Genomic DNA, 9,081 nt, shown 5'->3' with positions numbered 1-9,081 from the left:
ATGGCCAATTTTCCGAGACATGGAAAAGCGGGTGAGGGTGATTTTTGGGGAGGAATCGAACGAGACTTTGGCAAATTGAGTTTGGTTTTGATGAGATACAATCATGTATATTGTGTAAGGGTTCAAGAGGTTTAGTAAAGATTGAATTTCTATATAAACAGATTACAAAAGTTAAATGAATGTAAAAGCATGTACAAAGAATATTTAACATATATCTCAAGCAAATGAAAAAAGACAAATACATATTCTTCACCTACCAACAGTTGACCACCAGTTCGATATTGATTTGGAAGCATTCAATTCATTCATTCGCTTCGCTGACCCCAAAATGTCGTGGAAATTTTGCTCACTAATTGCACAGCGAATGCCCATGGTGATGACCCAGTGAAGTCGGTGCCAACGAAAACATTTGGCAGAGATATACGATCAAAGCGAACTGCGACCAGAAGTTCCATATGCTGGGTAGACAAACTGCAGTTAATAGCCGTTTTTCTCAGTTCTCCATCTATATGAGGTGGAAACGGGGCTACAGATGGGAGGTGCCATTCAGTGGACTCTGTGGCGCATCAACGTCAACAACATCATCGTCATAGACATCGGCAGAGGGAGGTGCGGTGGGCGGGGTCAACCTACTTCTGTTTGTGCACTGGGAAAAATACACCTTTCAAGCTATTAAAACAGAAGATTTACTGCCACTGAAAACTATAAAATCAGAACGTTCAAAAAGTAAGGTAACACGTTATTTATTGCTCGTTACGTTGATCGCACTTAAATAGTTTTTAATCAGTAATCGGATAATTTAAAACAAGAATTTACTAAAATTGTATCAACATTTTGTTTGGTGGCTACACTGCCGCAGCTGCAGCTGAAAAACATCAATCAAAGGCTGAGCTTTGTGGCTGTGTTGGTGCAACGTCACTTCTGCGATCTCTAGTATTTTCAAAGCGCCACCTACTGACCATCCGCCCCCCCGCGACCCCTGTCGCACGTACGATTCGCCTTCAATGAAATATTCACACAGAAAACGTTTTCATCAAATTTACGTAACGTTAAATTCGAATAACGAACATCTGTGCAAACAGGCGAGTGCGATCTGTGTGCCCCTAAAAATGCCTCCCAATTGGCTCGCGAGCAGCAGATGCGGAATGCGCCTCGGACTTTACTTTACCCATTTTTTCCCGCTCGTACCCCTCCATTTTATTTTTTTTATCCCTCGACGGTATCCGCTTCGTTCCCATTTCCAGCCAGCTGCCCATTCCGTCCGTCCGTCCGTCCAATCCATCCAATCCATCCATCCGTCGCTTTGGCGTGCTAATGAAATCGAGCGCGTTTATTTGTTTATACGGCATTTGTCAGCAAACTTAGCATATGGACAATCCGACCCTGATATGATGAATGATTCAGAGGGTTTTGCGCGACAAGATTTAATTGCGAACTTCAAGAATGGCTTAATGATAAGCTTGAGCTTAAAAGATTGACGATGTAAAGTGTTTATAATCCAGGCTTGCCATATTCAGTGGATACAATATAATAATATGGATTTGTTATCTGCCAGAATTTAAGCAAACGTTATTTTGCAAGTTTCTAAACAGGAAATTCGTACATTTGTTTCATTCCCAGTCTTTACCGTACCTATACCCATATTCCGTTTCATTCGCGATGGTAATTGAAGTTCGTCGTGTGTCTGAATTAAGACAAAGTTGTCGAAATGTCGTCTATTCCACCGCCTCTGTAAAGTGTTTCCTATATATATATTTCAGCTGACGTTCTGAGTTGGCCACCAGCGTCGATCGTCAGCAGTTGATTGGCCAGTCCGTCACTCAAATTAGCTTTATGTCGCCGAAGCTGATCGAGATCGGTATCAGAGTCTGTATCTGTATCTGTATCCGTGGACGTGGCTGTATAGTATCTGTATCTACGGATCTCGGGTGACTGTGTCGCCTTAGAGCTGCCAATGCAAATTCTCTAATTGTTTATTAACAATTGCTGCCGGCCAATAGTTAAGCAATTAAAAGGCACAGACACCGGTAAGTTAATGGCTATTTCGATGTCGTTTCTTTACGATTTTCCCGGGCTTTATTTTGGAGTTGCAGCAATTTGTCTGCTTTGATTTTGAGTTCGCCACCATTGTTGTAGCTGTTTTCGCCGTTTTCGATTGAGTTTTCGGTTTCGTATTAGCTCTCGGATTATGTCATGCAATTAACAATGGCACATTGTAGTGGTTGTTGTGGTTGCTGCTGTTGCTGCATGTTGCTCGTGTGCCTGTTGCTGTTGCTGCTGTTGCTGCCGTTGTTTTCCTACCGTTTTTGGCTGTGAAAATTTGGCTTTTTGAGTGCGGATTTGTCCGGGCTCGCTGAATTGTCGATTGCGTGCACTTTGCTGAACTTTTGCGGCTGCCTCTCCCGCAATTGTTGCATGTAATTAACCAACTTTGACATGTCTAGTTATGCGTTGCGACAACAAATTGACGTAAGCGCGTGCGTCAGCATTTGGCGATTCGATTTGATTCGAATCCCCGGGGTTTCTGTTTCAGTCCACTCTCAGTTCACGTTCACCTCACATATGCGATTCTGGGCGTGACTTATGCCAGTATTTCTTGGCACCTCGTGAGCAACAAGGCTGGGCGGGCACGTTCAATAGATGAAAGTGCACCTGGTTTCACCCGCACATTGCGAGCGGCTTACCTCATTACTCGCACAATATGGAAAATTCTCAGCTGGAAAACGGCTTCCGACATGTCATTTTCCCAGGTTACTTTTAGAGTAGTATTCAATGAAAAACAAGTAGGAATGAAATTATGGAGTGTTTACTTAAATGTTTTTCATTGTTTTACTTAAACTCCCTGTTTCGTAAAGGTGGTTCCTTCGCTCTGACTTGTTTATTTATAAAGCACTCTCAACAAAATGGAAATAAATGATCAAAGTAATTATGTTAATGCAGGCCAATAATTTAAGGCAAAACGCACTCGAGCGTAATTCAAGCCATAAACCTTAATTAATGCCGTTAATTGAAATATACCGATCGCAACCGAAAAGTAATTTCCATTCCCATGACAAATGCTCGCGTCGAGTAAATATTTGAGCAAATCTTTTTGGCAGTGCGATCGGTGTAAGTGTCCAGTGGATCTGCGGGGCTTTCACGCATTCAAACACCGTAAAAAATGGAAAAGAGGTGCCGAGATGAAGATCCATCCGATGGTGGCCACTTGAGATGCAAGATGCAACGCACCGCACTCTGTAATTAGTGTTAAAAGACACAAACACGCCGACACAGACGCCGCGAGCTGATGACGTTGGCCAGATACGCCAGATACCACATACTCCTCAATCCTCACCCAATCCGAGAGCCAGGAAGAGCCACTAATTGGCCTAATTCTCACTTCTTTTTGGGCCCACGCAGCGGTGTAAATGGGTAAGAGGTGGGTTGAATGGGGGGTGGGATAAAATACAGAGCGCAAAAATGGGATCTACTACACAAATGTCATTTGGATAAGAACATATTTGGAAAAATGTTGCTTTCCTAACTAAATGCTCTTAAGCCAATAACAGTTCCCTAACAACCATTCGCATGCTATCTGAAAGGTCTGCTGTTTTTTTTCCAAGTGTATGAGCTGATCACGCCTGATCCCCATAAATAAACAACACGGCGAACAAGAAGCAGAACAAGCGGCAACATGAGTGTCAGACCGGCGACCGCCCAACCGCAAACTTCCCCGATATGCAGATGAGAATCCACGAGGATGAGGATGGCGATGATGATGATGATGAGGATGGGGATGAGGATCAGGGCATTGCAATCGCCGCGATCATGTTGCGGGCGGGTTACGATGCTTTCTGATTGGATGCGATTCATTCCGTTCCGGTACGTGTGAAATGATGTGCTGGGTGGTCTGTTCCAAATCAATTGGTGCCCTCGGAAAAGGAAAGGCCCTCCTCGCGTGATGTTTATTTTGCATAAATGTTGCCCCAAATATCGCAGCTGTAAACACATAACGAACGCAGTTGGATCTCCGTTCTCCGATCCCGAAATCCAGATCCGATCCCATCGTGATTATGCTGCCTCCGGATGGGCATCAAGCATCTGCATCTGCCCGAAAAGTTTCGGCTGTGTAAATATTTGTTTAAAATTCCGCACGCCTACCACTCCGAAAGAGTGTATATAAAAAACCAAGCCTCAAGCCCCCGAGGGCCACCGATGTCCGTATTTTCCCACTCCATTTGCGGGGACCACCAAAGTTTGCTGGACCGTTGGAACTTTGGAGGGCCATCGGCTGCAGCTGCTCGGAAAATATGCTAAGTACGCCGACTACAGTGGATTAGATGCTTTATAGTTTTGTAAACTGAACAACTTTAATTGTACTCCTTTAATGCTGTGATCTACCAACAAATACACCTTTATGACATCTGTTTAAATTTAAAATATATAATTTCCAGTTAATGCAATGCTTTGCACACTTCGAACCACTGTGCCATCGATCGTCTTGCGAACGTCGTCGTCATCGATGCTGTATAAACAAATCAGCCGCCGGACTGCAAACATTTTATTGGCATTGGATGGCTGCGCTTTTGCCCTGGCTTTCGGATATAGCCGATATAGCCCGGGTTCTGCTGCTTGCTTTTTATTGACTTTACTCCAAACACTCGGCACTCCACAACGCCCACATTCCCATTCCCATTTGGGATCCTCGGAGGGGATCTCTTTTTCAACACCTTCTTGTGGCCGCATCTGTTTGGCGTTTTTAAATTGTTGTTTAGATTTAGACTGTGCTGCAAGATCTGTTCATAATTTCAATTGACTTGGGCTGCGCAGAGATCGTAAAAATTATTTATGTGGATAGACGAACGAACACTCGCCGCAGCGGATATTGTTCGATTTCCAGTGATTAATTGCTGCTTTCTACAACTCAGCAATGCTGCGAAGATCTCCATACCCATATGGCTTCGCAAAGATAATGATTATCATGTTTAGTCGAAGGCACTTTTGTTGAATTTTCAAACAAACTCTGCCTGTCTGCCACTCGATTTGTTTGGGTGGCATGTTCAGACTCAGAAGCTGAGGATTTTTATTGAAGAGTGGATAGGGATGTATCTTCGCCAGCACGTTTGGGTGAATATGATTTTGACAGATATCCGAAATGTTTACAAGCAATGGCGAAGTGTTCGCTTAGCCAAACGCATCCTTCAATTTTTAACCTAAACAAAACCCATAAGACATAAACATAATCCAAACATTCCCTTTCTATGATGCTAATAATTAATAATAAATAATAATTCATAAGTTTAATTATTTTCTACATAAAAGAGAATATAACGCAAAGTAATCTGACAGAAATTACATTACAATGAACACACCCACAATCTTATATAGCAACACGTGCCTAACATAACCAAAAAATATAAATTGGAACAAAAACAAAAATGACCTGCTCCAGGTGAGGCTCGAACTCACAACCCCGGCATAGCTCATATACACACAGAATACTGATTATAAGTACCGTGCGCTAACCAATTGCGCCACTGGAGCGATGCCCGGGCGCCGCCAAAAGCTCAAGGAGTCCTCCAGATCCCGGAAAATAGAATAGTCCGATGTCCTTTAAGCTTTATACCACACTTTCTTATCCCTCCTTTCTCCAAAACTGAAGGCATTCTACATCATGCTTAAACACAAAAGTAAGATTTCAAAGCCTTATCAGTTAATTGAGCAGAGAACCTTAAGCTGTGCTTGAACGCAATTCTATCTTACGCAATGCTCTACGCATACCACTTACTCAAAAGCATTCAATGAAATACTTCTTATAAAGCTGTCGCCATTATTTGAGTTTGAACTTAGTGAAACAATAATCTTTAGATAACTTAGATCACAACTTGCCTAAAACCAAATCTTAAATATCCTTGTAATAATTTACCACAAAGACATGTATCACTCCTGATTATAGTTACCTCTTATACATTCAAATACTTTTAAATCACATTTAACCGATATTTATATTCATGGATTATGATATTATGGCTTAAAACAAATAATTTTAAAAACCTTCAATAAGTGAAAATATTTCAACTACATATTTTGAACTCGATTCTTGTGAAAGCACCCAATAAGGAATATAATTTAATGTTTTCTTTTAAATCTGGCTTAGACACAAACATTTTTAAAACACCAAAGTTCTTAGTGATGTACACATTAAAAGGGATGTATTGAATGGCTCCGTAAGAAAATAAGCTAAAATACCTAACGAAACAAAGTCACTAAAACCACAAACCACCCCTGAAATAATATTTAAAGCCTTAAAATAAAAAAAATATTAGAAAAAAAAAACTGGACCAAAAAGATATAGTCACCAGCGACTTGCTCCAGGTGAGGCTCGAACTCACAACCCCGGCATAGCTCATACACACAGAATACTGATTATAAGTACCGTGCGCTAACCAATTGCGCCACTGGAGCTGTTGACTGAGCGCCGCCAAATGCGAAACAAGACGCTCGACCCTGAAAATAGAACTTTTGCTCTCACTGAATTAAGAGTCCTCTCTCACTTTCCTCTCTCTCCCTTTCCACGACAAAAACAACGACTCGTTTTTGCAAGAGCAAAAATATATGTTTGTGATTTGAAAAAACATATTTCTGAAATCAAGTAAGATACAAAAATGATGAAAATGCTATAATATCCATTATTTTTAAATTTAAAAATTAGGATGCTTTGCGAACGATTTATAAAATTTCAAATTCAAAGTTTGTGAAAAAAATAATTAATCTCGCGGCCCATTTCTCTCTCTCGCTCTCTAAAAATGTTTTTGGGTGAGCGCAAATATTTAAATTTTATTGTTTCGGTGATAAGAACTGAAAAAAACAAAAAGAAAACAATCTGAACAGTGCGAGATTCTGGGTATCCGAAAATCTTAAAATGTGCCAAATGAGTCAACTTCTGTAACGCGCGTCATTTAATTTGTATTAAGTTTTTAATCTCATACAGAAACGAAAGCGAAAGCCCAGCCTTTAGAATTATTAATATGTATTAGGTCAATGAAAAGTGAATTTTGTCTTGATTTTACTTTCAATTAGCAATGGATGTAGCCCATTAAATAATGCAAATAATCGGCTTTTCACTTTCGTTCGTTCGCTATTTAGTTACCCATAGAACAGGTGTGCCGATTACAAAGAAGCCCGTGAAAAATACAGTTCGTATTTAGTACCGACCCCTACATTCCCATTACCCCCTGAATTACCATTCTATTACCATGCCAACAGCCGGTGGAACAACAACGAGAAAGTCACTTGCGACAGTTCGATTTCTTCTGAATTTCATTGGCAATTGCAAAATCCCAGGCAAGAGGAAAAACACCAACATTGACAAGTAGTAAAAGAGTCGACGATTTCAATACTCTTTAAAATAAAATGAAAACCACATTTTTTTGGATTTAGCTATTCTACACTTTAAAAATCGATTGTGGCTTTCCGTTTCCAATTTTGGTTGAATACCGATAAAATTGAAAGCTTTAGTTAGAGCATAAATATAATGGTAACTGCAGAAGGCCCAAGTCGGGAAATGCAAATGCCGCTAATTACTGAAGCCGTTGCTGTGGCTTTGGATGTGGCCATAATCGCTTCTAACTAAATAAAAACTATGCAATAACAATAACCATAAAGCACAAAAGGCGATCCCCGTTAGCGACAAATAAAAAAACACCAGAAACCTCAGCCAAGCAGCGACACCTGAAGCCATGACAAATGACCACCATATGACATTAATAATCATAATTCAAAAGTTGAGGAGAGGAAAAAACAGCGAGTTTGCAGCGGAAAAACTTGGCGGAACAAACCAAGTAAATCCCTTGTCATGTCATGTTGTAATTAAAAATTATTAAAATAATATTTCCATATGACAGGGGCCGTCTCGCCAGCAGTTAATAATACTATATGCCCGCATACTATTATCGGACAATTATGTCGCACAAGCCGAGAGAAGTGCAAAAGTGACGAGAATGGGTGACCAAGCAAATGAATAAATTTAACTATACATATGCAGAAAGCGAAGCGATGTGCCACATATGTATGAATGTATGTATGTACCTACACAAATTAATGCTCCGTTGTGCAATTGTAATGCTGAGAATTGAACTGAACGAAATCAAATTAGAAGCGAGCCCAAGGCAATCAAATCAGTACCATATAGTATATCAGTTCCACCAAGGAACAAACTAGAGCAGAGATTGAGCTCGTAGGCGGGATCATTGAGGGAAATGGGGGGCTTCGAGGAGCCAGGGTTACCATTGACTGGCGCCAATGGAATTAAAAGAAAAAAACTAGGACCGACGACAACAAAGTAAGCACAAATTGCAGGCGCTATAATGTCGATCACATCCGAACGTTAGACACCAACGAGAATCGATTTGTGGCACCCATAGTTGCGAGTTGCTTCTCGGAAGAAAAACCTAAGAAGATACACATTCAAACATACATAATTACTTTATCTTTAAGCTGTAATATAATTTATATCAGTTGACAATTTAAGGTAAACACATAGATTTACGTCGAAGATTTCTCTGCTCCCATTGAGTCATGAAATATGAATTCAATGTGGATCCGAAAAAAACCCAAAGTCACAAAACATTATAATCATCACGGGGGAAATACGAAATACAGGCGCACATGCCAAATCTTAAAGCCACTTTCTCCCGCAGATAAGCGCCGCAGAAACAAAGAAGAAATGGGAAAATCTTGGGTGAATACGTACGCAAACAACATTATATCTTGGGCACTAAAGTCACTAAAGTACCCCTGCCCCCCGGTGATTAAGATAAAGCTAAACTGCCCAGACGGACCCACGCCGCAAAACAGTGATAAGCTGCACTGTAACTTAGTCATTCCGACAGCATCAACATAATACTGCATGTGGTCATAGGAATATGGATAAATATGTATTTACTTATTATTACACAATAAGGGAAAAGTATTCAATATGTGCATAAAAATACACTGCTTAGTCTGCTAATGTTTTCCCCTACGTGATTTAGTACTTTTAAGGGGGGTAAGCTTTTTCGTTTTTTACATGATCATGGTTGCAGGCTCCAGGAGACCGTGGGG

General features: G+C 40.6%; 2 non-coding genes across 2 annotated transcripts; both read right to left on the bottom strand.

Moving 5' to 3' along the window:
* Positions 1-5,423: 5,423 nt before the first annotated feature.
* On the bottom strand, positions 5,424-5,523 carry Trnai-uau. Its single transcript has 2 exons — positions 5,486-5,523; positions 5,424-5,459 (listed from the first exon to the last, which is right to left on the bottom strand). It is a non-coding gene; the product is annotated as a tRNA-Ile (tRNA).
* Positions 5,524-6,346: 823 nt separating this feature from the next.
* On the bottom strand, positions 6,347-6,444 carry Trnai-uau. Its single transcript has 2 exons — positions 6,407-6,444; positions 6,347-6,382 (listed from the first exon to the last, which is right to left on the bottom strand). It is a non-coding gene; the product is annotated as a tRNA-Ile (tRNA).
* Positions 6,445-9,081: the final 2,637 nt, after the last annotated feature.

The sequence above is a fragment of the Drosophila yakuba genome, chromosome 3L, assembly GCF_016746365.2.
Source record: "Drosophila yakuba strain Tai18E2 chromosome 3L, Prin_Dyak_Tai18E2_2.1, whole genome shotgun sequence".
NCBI classification, from domain to species: Eukaryota; Metazoa; Arthropoda; class Insecta; order Diptera; family Drosophilidae; genus Drosophila; species Drosophila yakuba.
The sequence above is the reverse complement of the archived record's forward strand: the minus strand, read 5'-3'. Positions and strand labels throughout refer to the sequence as shown.